The sequence below is a fragment of the Terrapene carolina genome, unplaced genomic scaffold (assembly GCF_002925995.2).
Source record: "Terrapene carolina triunguis isolate 2854851 unplaced genomic scaffold, T_m_triunguis-2.0 Scaffold62, whole genome shotgun sequence".
In the NCBI taxonomy this organism is placed as follows: Eukaryota; Metazoa; Chordata; order Testudines; family Emydidae; genus Terrapene; species Terrapene triunguis.
In genome coordinates this window covers 62,945,350-62,955,511 of record NW_020664413.1, presented here as the reverse complement: position 1 = coordinate 62,955,511, position 10,162 = coordinate 62,945,350, and the positions used below count along the sequence as shown (strand labels likewise).

The following is a 10,162-nucleotide window of genomic DNA, read 5'->3' as shown; positions in this document are numbered from 1 at the left end:
GGCGGGTCCTTCGCTCCAACAGGGACTGAGGGACTCGCCGCCGAATTGCCGCCGAAGACCCGGATGTGCCGCCCCTTTCCATTGGCCACCCCAAGCACCTGCTTCCTTTGCTGGTGCCTGGAGCCGGCCCTGCTGAGGGCTCCTCTCCATCCCCGCCCCCACCCACCTGCTTCTCTCTGCCACCTGGCCGGACCCCAGTGCACCTCCGGCTCTGGGCAGTCCCTGCTTCCCACCACCTGTGGGGCCCCGCCTGTCTCCCTGGAGCTGAGCCACCTGGGACTGCTGCAGAAACCTGGCCAGTGTCAGGTCTCAGTTGGTGGAAGGGGGGAGGATGACGGTGGGGGGGGCGGGTAGGAGGGGGCTTGGCTGGGCCTCTTCAGGCAAGTGGGTCCTTAGGGACCCCGGCCGGGGCAGGCCCTGGTCTGGCTGCTCGCGCCACTCCCAAGGGGCCGGAGCGATTCCCCGCCCCGGGACCAGCCCTGGCTGCGCTGCCAGCTCAGCCTGGCAGACAGTCGCCTCCCAGCAGGGCCGGTGAGTGTGGCCGGGAGGCAGGGTGTGGGGGAGTGGGTCTCTTAGGGGCCTGGGGCGGTGCTGGGCTGTGAGGGGGCGGGGAAGATCTGTGTGTGTTGGGGCACTAGGGAGTGGGGGTTATGTGTGGGGGACGTAAGTGGGCCATGGTCCTGTTCACTCCTGCTATCTTGCCCCAATGTCCAGGTAGGCCAAGAAGGGATGTAAGGAGAGTTCTTACCCATCCGTACTTCTTTGTGTTAGCAGCTAGTTGTAGTCACAATCTAGCCGTTAGGGCTGGGGGACACAGAGCTTGTACCAGTTTATCTACGGTCCGTTTTTAAACGGAGTTGGTAAATTTGGTGCAAACACTTGTGAGAGTCCACTTTTAAATCAGCTTCATTCAGTAATACAAATCAGCTACGGTGATATGTCATCTGTCAACCATTGTGAGTGTGTCCACATGGGGGCTACCCCAGTTTAACCAACTACATTCAGAACCGATTTTAGTTAAACTAGTGCAAGTTTTGTGTGTAGATTAGGCCTTCCTTATAGTCTGTTGCGCTTCTTACTGAGAGCTGTGTAGGACTGGTAGCTTACGACACTGAGTTGGAACTGCTATTGAGAAAGTGGCTAATAAAAAACAAAGTGTCTTCCCCTGCTGAGTATAATGCTATGGTCCTGGCACCCTGCCAAGCCTGGCTCTAATTTAGAACCTCTGATGATACCAGTCACACCCAAACAGCCTAATAGCAACCTCCATTCGGCAACATGGTGGTGTGAAAAAGACTTTATTTTTTTTCCTTTTTCTCCCAGGTGCATTGATAGCCACTGCCTGGAAAAAGAAGGAGAGACAAAAGAGTAAAATACCATCACCCCACTCTCAAAACAAACCATCAAATATTTCCGAGGGACCCTAAAGCAACTAAAAAGTGTTTTTCCTTTGCATAAAATGTATGTCAGGGTAAATTATCTTTGCTTTCCTCTTTCCCACACACCCACTTTCATCCAATCATTGTGCCAATATTTTCTTCTTAGCTCACACACCTCAAACTAATGTTAAATTCCCAAGCTAAAAGCATCATATACTGTAAACACACTGTGCAAAATTCTGTTCTTATTTACACTGATGTAAATTCGGAGTAACTGACATCAAAATCTAACCCAGTATTTTCCTGAGTGAATAAGACTGGATTGAGGGACAGATTTTCCTTTCAAATATTCATACACATTGTATAGACATCAGCAGGCACTGAACTGCTTGTCCGAAAGCAGAATTTGGCTTCTGTGGTGTGTCTAGAATTTTCGTTCCGGTTTTAAATTTGAGTTAATTGATTGAGTTCACTAATACATTCATAAATGCTCATCTAGATGCTCCACAAATATTTGTTCCAGGATACAAGAGTAAGCCACACGCTTTGTAGTGTCGATTGTTAATTAGCATTTGTATTGTGGTAGCACCTAGGGCCTGGTCTACACTAACACCCCAATTCGATCTAAGGTACGCAACTTCAGCTACGTGAATAACGTAGCTGAAGTCGACATACCTTAGTTCGAATTTACCGCGGTTCAGACGCGGTCCACACGCGGCAGGCAGGCTCCCCCGTCGACTCCGCGGTACTCCTCTCGCTGAGGTGGAGTACCGCAGTCGACGGCGAGCACTTCCTGGTTCGAAGTATCGCGTCCAGACCAGACGCGATAAATCGAACCCGGAAGTTCGATTGCCAGCCGTCGAACTACCGCGGTAGTGTAGACATACCCTAGGATTCCCAGTCCTGGACCAGAACCCACTGTGCTAGGCACTGTACAAACACAGAACAAAAGGATGGTCCCTGCCCCAAAGAGCTTACCATCTAAATGTGTGACGAGACAACAGATGGATACGGGAAGGCAAATGTGGGGAGGACAAGGAAACAGTATGATACAGTCCAGCATGGTAGGTGGTGGTCTTAGCTCACCAGGTGCCTACCCGTTGTCAAGATTACTGTAGGTATAATGACAAAAGAGAGTTTTAAGCAGTGATCTGGAGGACAGTGAGAGAGCTTTGCAGATGTTTAGTCCCACATGAGAGGGGCAGCATGGGAGACAGCACTAATATGCTTGTTTAAAAATTTAACTAGTGGGCGATGAAGGCTGGCACCATTGTCTGGTCAGAGGCAGGGGCAGACATCTCAGTAGTATATGGGAGGATGATAGGCAGGGCTGGGGGTGAAGTGCCCTGGAAGCAGCAGAGAGAGGGGTGAGATGGTCAAAGTGATGAGCTAGGAACGTGATCTCCATGGCAGCATTTTTAGTAGCTTTTGTAAAGGACCGAGAAGAGGATGTTGCCATAATCAATACATGAGGGGATGAGAGTCTCCACGAAAGGTCTAGCTGTGTGGACGGATAGGAGGGGTTGTATCTTGGAGATGGTGTGCAGCCAGATTCAGCATGATCTAGAAATAGTCTAGAGGTGTGGCTTTAGAGAGAGGGCTGAGTTGAAAGTGGTGCCCAGTTATGGGTCTGAGTGACAGGGAGGACGGTAGTGGTGGGAGGGAGACAAGAAAGGCTTGTGGAGAAAGATTAGAAATTCTGTTCTGTCCATACTGAGTTTAAGCTGACAGATGAGCCTCCACAAGGAGTTTGTATCCTGGAACAAATGTGTGTGGAGTGTCCAGAATAGTCTTTACACTCTCTCAAGTTGTGTCAGCCAAGATCTCTAGGGCAGACATATCTCAAAGTGCTAAGTGTCTCCTGAGAACGTCAGTGGGAACTGTGGGTGCTATTTGGAAGAATTGGGTTATTTGACTGCAAGCTCTTGGGTAATCATTGTCTTACGTCAACAAAATGCTCTGCCCATCTATGGCACTGTATAATAATAAATAGTACCTTTTGTGGCATGAGCCCATTTCTGATACTGGCCTACTTATTCCAAAAGGGAGAGTTTCAATAAATACAGAAAAGAGTTTGCAATAGTAGAAGCCTGCATTGTGCGTTTCTTGTTATCACATTCACTGTATTATCTAAAAAGATCTGTGAGTGAGATGGTAAAACAGGGCTTTTTAATTACACATCACCTAGCAAGCTGATAAAGAAAACAAAAGCAGGCAGGCAAATAGCATCACCCAGGGCCTGAGCCACTTCAAAATAATAACATAGCAAGAACAATAGAGAAGTAATTCACAGCTCTCTACGAAATTTTTACAGTTAGGAGAAAAAAACAAGCAGCTATTGACTGTTTTGTTTTGTTTTTTTCACCCCATCCCCTCCTCCCCGCTGCGTGACTTGAAAGAATATTTACCACGATCCAGGCAATAGGTTTCATGCTGTATTTGCTTGGAAACCTCCGTCGTAATGAAATATTCTGATCAGAAAGGAAACCTGGCACAGGTCGCTTGTACAAGGGGGCTGGGGTGTGATATTGGGAGACAATGGATTTAAAAAACAAAACAAAATAAATCAAAGAGCTTCAATCCTCTGCCACTTATGCTACCTTTAGTATACACCTCTACCCCGATATAACGCGACCCGATATAACACGAATTCGGATATAACGCGGTAAAGCAGTGCTCTGGGGGGGGGCGGGGCTGCGCACTCCGGCGGATCAAAGCAAGTTCGATATAACGCAGTTTCCCCTATAACGCGGTAAGATTTTTTGGCTCCCAAGGACAGCGTTCTATCGGGGTAGAGGGGTACTACCTTTAGGCATATGGGGCCAGATCTTGCTCTTGTTCTGGGCCATTGTGCTGCTGTGCCAAAGAGACTGGAAAGCAGACTAAACGACCAGCTCGGGGAATTGCTTTGAGGGAGTCCCTTGGTGGATAGGCCGCCTTCTCTTGGCCTCCTGGCGTAGGAACTGTGCCATGGACAGGTTGTGGGGAGAAGCAGGGGCTGTTCACTAGCCTTCCTGGACATTACAATCCAGCACGATTTAAACTTTGTCTAGACTTGGATTTAGAGCTTGTGAGCTCTAGTATGAAGAATTTGGTGATCTGTTGGTCCTGACGATACAAACTGGTGTTAAAATGTACACTTCCTTGTCGACACTAGACTTTTAGAATGTGTTAGCTAACACCTCCTCACAGTGCACCTTTAAATCAGAGCCCCGACAAAGCATTAGGGTATGTCACCATTGCAGAGTTAGCCTGGGTGACTGGAACCAAGGTGTGAGTACCTGGGTTGGCCTAGCCTGGGTGCAAAGCCCAGCCCGAGTTACTGTGTCGTTACTGCTGTGGCACTCCCCTGTGTGTGTCACCAGGACTTCTGGGTGCATACCCCCAGGGCCGGCTCCAGGCGACAGCGAAGGAAGCAGGTGCTTGTGGCGGCCAATAGAAAGGGGCAGCAGTCTGTTCGTTGTTGGGGCGGCACGTCTGGGTCAGCGTCAGCGGCACTTTGGCGGCAGCTCAATCAGTCCGCTTCAGTTTTCAGCGGCAATTCGGCGGCGGATCCTTCAATCCCTGTCTTCCTCTTCAGCGGCACTTTGGCGGCAGCTCAATCGGGTTTTTCTTTTTTTTCTTTTTTCTTTTTTTTTCGCCGCTTGGGGCGGCAAAAAAGCTGGAGCCGGCCCTGCATATCCCATGGTTCTTTGCTCTGCAATAAGCTGAGCTGCTCCATAATTCTTTCCCCGTGAACTGTGGCTTGTCCTTCTGGGCATGTGGGGGGAATTGGAGAGCCATCAGCACTCGAGTGATTTATCCTGTCCCCCCGCCCCGCTGAAAAGTGGTTGGGTTAGCAGCCTGAGTGAAAATGGAACTCAGGCTTTTACCCACAGCTAGCCTAGGCCGAAAGCACCCCTCAGCCCTGGAGTGGGTTTTGTGTGTGAATAGGAGGGGGATTAGGGGTAACACTTGAGTAAAAGCCCTAGTCAACAATTCAGTGAAGACATACCCTTAGAGGATATGTGTGCCCCAGTTTGCTCCAGTGGGCAAACTGGGGAAGGAAACTCGCCTTTGCCCCCTCTACCTTCAGCTGTACTGAGAGTCGGTCTAGCATTCTGTAGGATTCAGCCCAAGGTACAGTCATGGGCTGCACCTCCTTAGTCAGGAGGTGGCCATTGCTGAGTTGTTACAGTTGTAAGGCCAACATTAAATAGCAGAAGCACTAGTAATTAGTAAATCAATATAAGGTATACACTGCAAATAAATTCAGGTCTGAGATGTCTGAATGCTCTATAAATAAAATCAGGAATTTATTACACATGCTCTGCTCTGCGTTGGGCTTAATATGTGGAGGTGAATGTCGTTTCTTGTTTTTATACAAATGAGTAGCTGGAAAGTATTGGCCGCATGCAACACTGCTGGCAGCAAGCCATTGCAATACTGTATAATATTTGCACGAATAAGACAAATGCTATTTATTATTATTAAGTGTATTTCATTCATTCACAAGACCAAAAGCAAACCCACATATTTGTCTTTCACGTGTTGAAAGTATATTAATAACAAAGGTTGGGGTGCTCAAATATTAAGCTTTTGGAGTTAAGGTTTGATTCAGATAAGCATAGAAAAGTTAGGACAATTATCTGAATGTGGAAAATCAGTCTGGTAGTTACAGCGGGAACCGACTTTCTTTCACTCCCATTGAGCACGAAACCAAGAATAGGGTCTCAGTGCGCTACATCCTATGCAAACATAAGAGCGAGTCCCTGCCTTGAAGAGCTTACAATTTAAATAGCAAATCCAAACAAAAGGTGGGGGAGAAAGGAACTATTGTATTCCCCATTTTACAGCTGGGAACTGAGGCACAGAAGGAATAAGTGACTTGCCCAAGGACACTCAGGAAGTCTGTGGCAAAGCTGGGAATTGAGCCCAGGTCTCCTGAGTCCCAGTCCTGTGCCTTGATAATACTATTCTTCCTTTCATCACACCTATGCACACTTCGCTGACCTCTTCAAGCTAATAGAAAGGTTCAGTTCAAGATTGGTTCTGGATGAAGACTTTGTGGGAGTTTCATACTTCATCATCCATCCGCAGTGTTGCCAGCTCTCTCACAATTTTATGGGAGTATAATTTTCAAAAGAGACTAAGTGGCTTAGGTCCTAAATGCTGTTTTCCAAAGGAATTTAGGCATGTAGGAACAAAGCTGGGCTAAGCTTTTTGACCAGAAAAATAGATATGATTGTTTCAAGTCAACCCAAAATGTGTTTTTTTGATTTGTTCAGTACAGCCAGTGAACTGTTCACACAGGTCTGTTTAGGAGCCTAAGTCTTAATTAAAGTCAATGGGCTCCTAAGTGCCTAGGAGCCTAAGAGTATGTCTACACTACCCGCTGGATCGGCGGGTAGTGATCAATCTATCGGGGATCGATTTATCGGGTCTAGTGTAGACACGGATAAATTGATCCCTGATCGCTGTGCCGTCGACTCCGGAACTCCACCATGGCGAGGGGCGGAAGCGGAGTCGATGGGGGAACGGCAGCCGTCGATCCCGCGCCACGAAGTAAGTGATTCTAAGTTGATCTAAGATACGTCGACTTCAGCTACGCTGTTCTCGTAGCTGAAGTTGCGTATCTTAGATCGATTCCCTCCCCACCCCCCCCCAGTGTAGACCAGGCCTCAATCTCATTTTCTTACGTGACCAAAATTGTGTATGTGCTTTTGAAAATTTTACCTTTAGAGTTTTTCTTCAAGCTTTTCCTCAAGTTATGTGATTACATGAGAATCTCAGCTTTTATTTAAAAATAAAAGTATTTCGCATTCCTGTTTGCAGAGAAAAGATTGAAAATGGGAACCCTAAATGTGCAAAATGCACAAGGCAACTAAAAATAATCTAACACTGCTTATTTTTTGAAAAGTCATAATTTTACGGGGGTCTGACGTGTGATTTTTGAATCCCTAATTATAGCACATGGTTAATAAAGGGATAAAAAGCTAAGGGAGCTTTGCATGCCACCTTTTGTTTGTGTACTGGGACAGCCCACTCTTTTACGAGACCATCCTCCAGGAATTTATCAGAGATTGAAAAAGTCCTTTTTATTATTTGTAAATATTGAATATATGATTAAATTCTCTATTGTTGGCTGAGTTCCAGCTAGTACTCTGTATTTATCACATGCTACGCTTGGAAATGGAGTCATAAACAACCTCTCACTTTAGCAAACCTAGAACACTAATCACGTTTATATTAGCTCTGAGAAAGCCTGAAAAAGTAAATGTGGTGGATTAACAAGATAATGTGCTAATCCTTTCTGTGGTCATTGACCATTTTAAGCTGTTCCATTTCTCAGCCCTGACAGATAAATCCTCTAGTTTTTGATGAAAGAGTAGATAGTGAACTACGTATGTACATCTAACATTGGACTTGCTAGCAACAAATGCACCTTTTTTCAACAGCTGCAGAGCATTTCTGATCCAGTTTACTTTTAATGGGAGATTTGTTCTTTTTTTAACCACGTTCCTTCATTTCTTGCTGACAAAGCATCTGTCTTCTAAAAAGTCCTTTCTCTGCTCTTGGTATTTCCTGATGTTGACCGTTCAGAAGAGCACATGAACATTTTATGTAATGGAATCTCCAAAATCATGACTTCTGGTGAAATTCCTAGAGAGGCAAGGCTGCAGGTAGATCTTGAAGCTGCTGCATAAGGTCAGTCATGTTACATGATAAATTTAGCAAATAACAAAAAAACATGGAGCAGTATGGGCCTGATCCAAAGCCCGCTGAAGTCAAGGGAAAGATTCCTCTTGATTTAAGTGGACTTTGGATAAGGTCCTTTGTAAGGTAGACTACCTCTGAATGTGAAGTTATCAGGCATTAGATCCAGGGATGATATAGGTAGGAGAGATGGTGAGGCATAGAGTTCTCTGGCTTTTCTCCTTACCAATAAATCACAGCTTCAAAGCAACTCTGACTCTAGGTTTCTGATTGCAGACATCTCTGTTGCCGTGACAAGCTCTGAAACATGAATGTGGAAACATTGTTCAGAGGTTAAATGTGCATCAGCCTTTGTTGGTAACATCCGATAAATATTTTTAACAGCCTTATCAAACAGAAGTTACAGTAAGTATTTAATTGGTCTGTTAACCATTAGTCACAAGATTGTGCACATTGTATGGCAGCAGACACATTTTAATTTTGTCGTGTTTGGCAGCGATGGCGGCATTTTTCCATTGCACAGCGAATATTGTTCTTCTCGTAGACTAAAAAGCAGCCATCACACAGTAAATGGAACAAGCAATTGATTAAAGATTAAAATAGTAATGAATGTTTTAAAAGGGACTTGGATAATTGATTAATTGGTGCAGTCTAAACGACTCTCAGAGCATTACATTCATTCCCCATTAAATCAATCTTTGTCTTCCGTCCAAGCTTTGTGATGAAGAGTTGGAAGACAGGAACAACTTATTAAAGTCACCCAGGCCTATCCTAGTCAAATAGGGAGTGCTGGTCAAATCACAGTATTCAAAACTTAGCTTTGTGCTGGATCATGTAGTTTCAGCAGCATCACAATTTTGCAGGCTGGTGCAAGACTTAATAATTCTCTTGTCTTGCAACAACCTACTTTTGGGTTTCTCCCACCTTGCTGCTGCTTGCTTCTTAAAAACAAAACCATGTTCCAATGCAGAAAGAAATGTCACAGTGACATTTCAATTAACATGGTCATCAAAGGGAGTACATGATTGCTATGAGGAAGTGGTGAAGCTTGGGATAGGAAATATAAATTCCTTAGCAACAGAGGAATGCTGGGGAAGGACTCCCTTACTACAATTAAAAATTGCATAACAACTGAAAGCTGTGGACTTAGTGCCCTGGGGTAATATCAGAACAGCAGGCTAGGTGGAACAACACTATGAAGTGTTTAAGAGTAATTACTGAGGGGGGAAGAAATGGAAAATTAAAACTGATGTGTTGGACTGAACTGACCTCAAAGCATTAACATTGTAAACCACTATTTCCACATTGTATTAACCTTTTATGTTGTTTACTCCTAAAGAATTGCTGCACATCTTCATTCAGGTCCCCGCCCACTGGAGTCCTTTCTTCAGGTAAAATTCCCACTGATGTCATTGGGAGACTTGGCTGAGTGAAGATTTAAGGAATTATACACTAAGGCTCTGGTTGTCTTGGTTGTAACCCAGAAAATGCCCATGGACCCCTTGAATTCGTGGAACCTTCTATTTGCATCTGCAAAATGATTATTTTCACCAGCAAGCAGCATTTAGCTTCACAAATACTGCACTATAAGCAAAGTGTGGACTTTTTGTCATGCTCTGTGATCTCTCTTCCTTCCGTAATGATGAGCTCTTATATTGTGCCCCAGTGCACCCTGGCTACCTGCCTCCTTCTCAGCGGTGCCAGCTCCTACTCTGTTTCTACAGTTGACACAGGGGTTTGGAGCAGACCAAGTCCCAGTGCATATTAATGCATGCAAATCTGAATTGCAGGTGGTAGAATGGATACTACCTGCTTCCAGGTAGGTTTTAATCTAGTAAGTAGCCCAACAAGTTTGGAAGTCCCTTGCGTTGGAAGCTCTCCTTATGTTTTTCTCCACCTTTCGGTCTCAGTGTTCTTCTCTATTTCCATTTGCCATCTTGCCTTCCTGCCTCATTTCTCATCCAGTCCCATATTGCTTTCCCAGCCATCCAATATTGCAAACTAGCTATTCCCTTGATAGTTATTGAAAACAGCGCAACACAGGTAGCCTGCATGTCTTAAGAACAGTACAAAATAAAATGGGGTGA

The 10,162-nt window shown here is 45.4% G+C and overlaps 1 protein-coding gene across 1 annotated transcript in view; it reads left to right on the top strand.

Moving 5' to 3' along the window:
- ERBB4 (erb-b2 receptor tyrosine kinase 4) overlaps nt 1-10,162 on the top strand; it is a 940,185-nt gene that overhangs the window by 542,312 nt on the left and 387,711 nt on the right. The window lies entirely within an intron of this gene.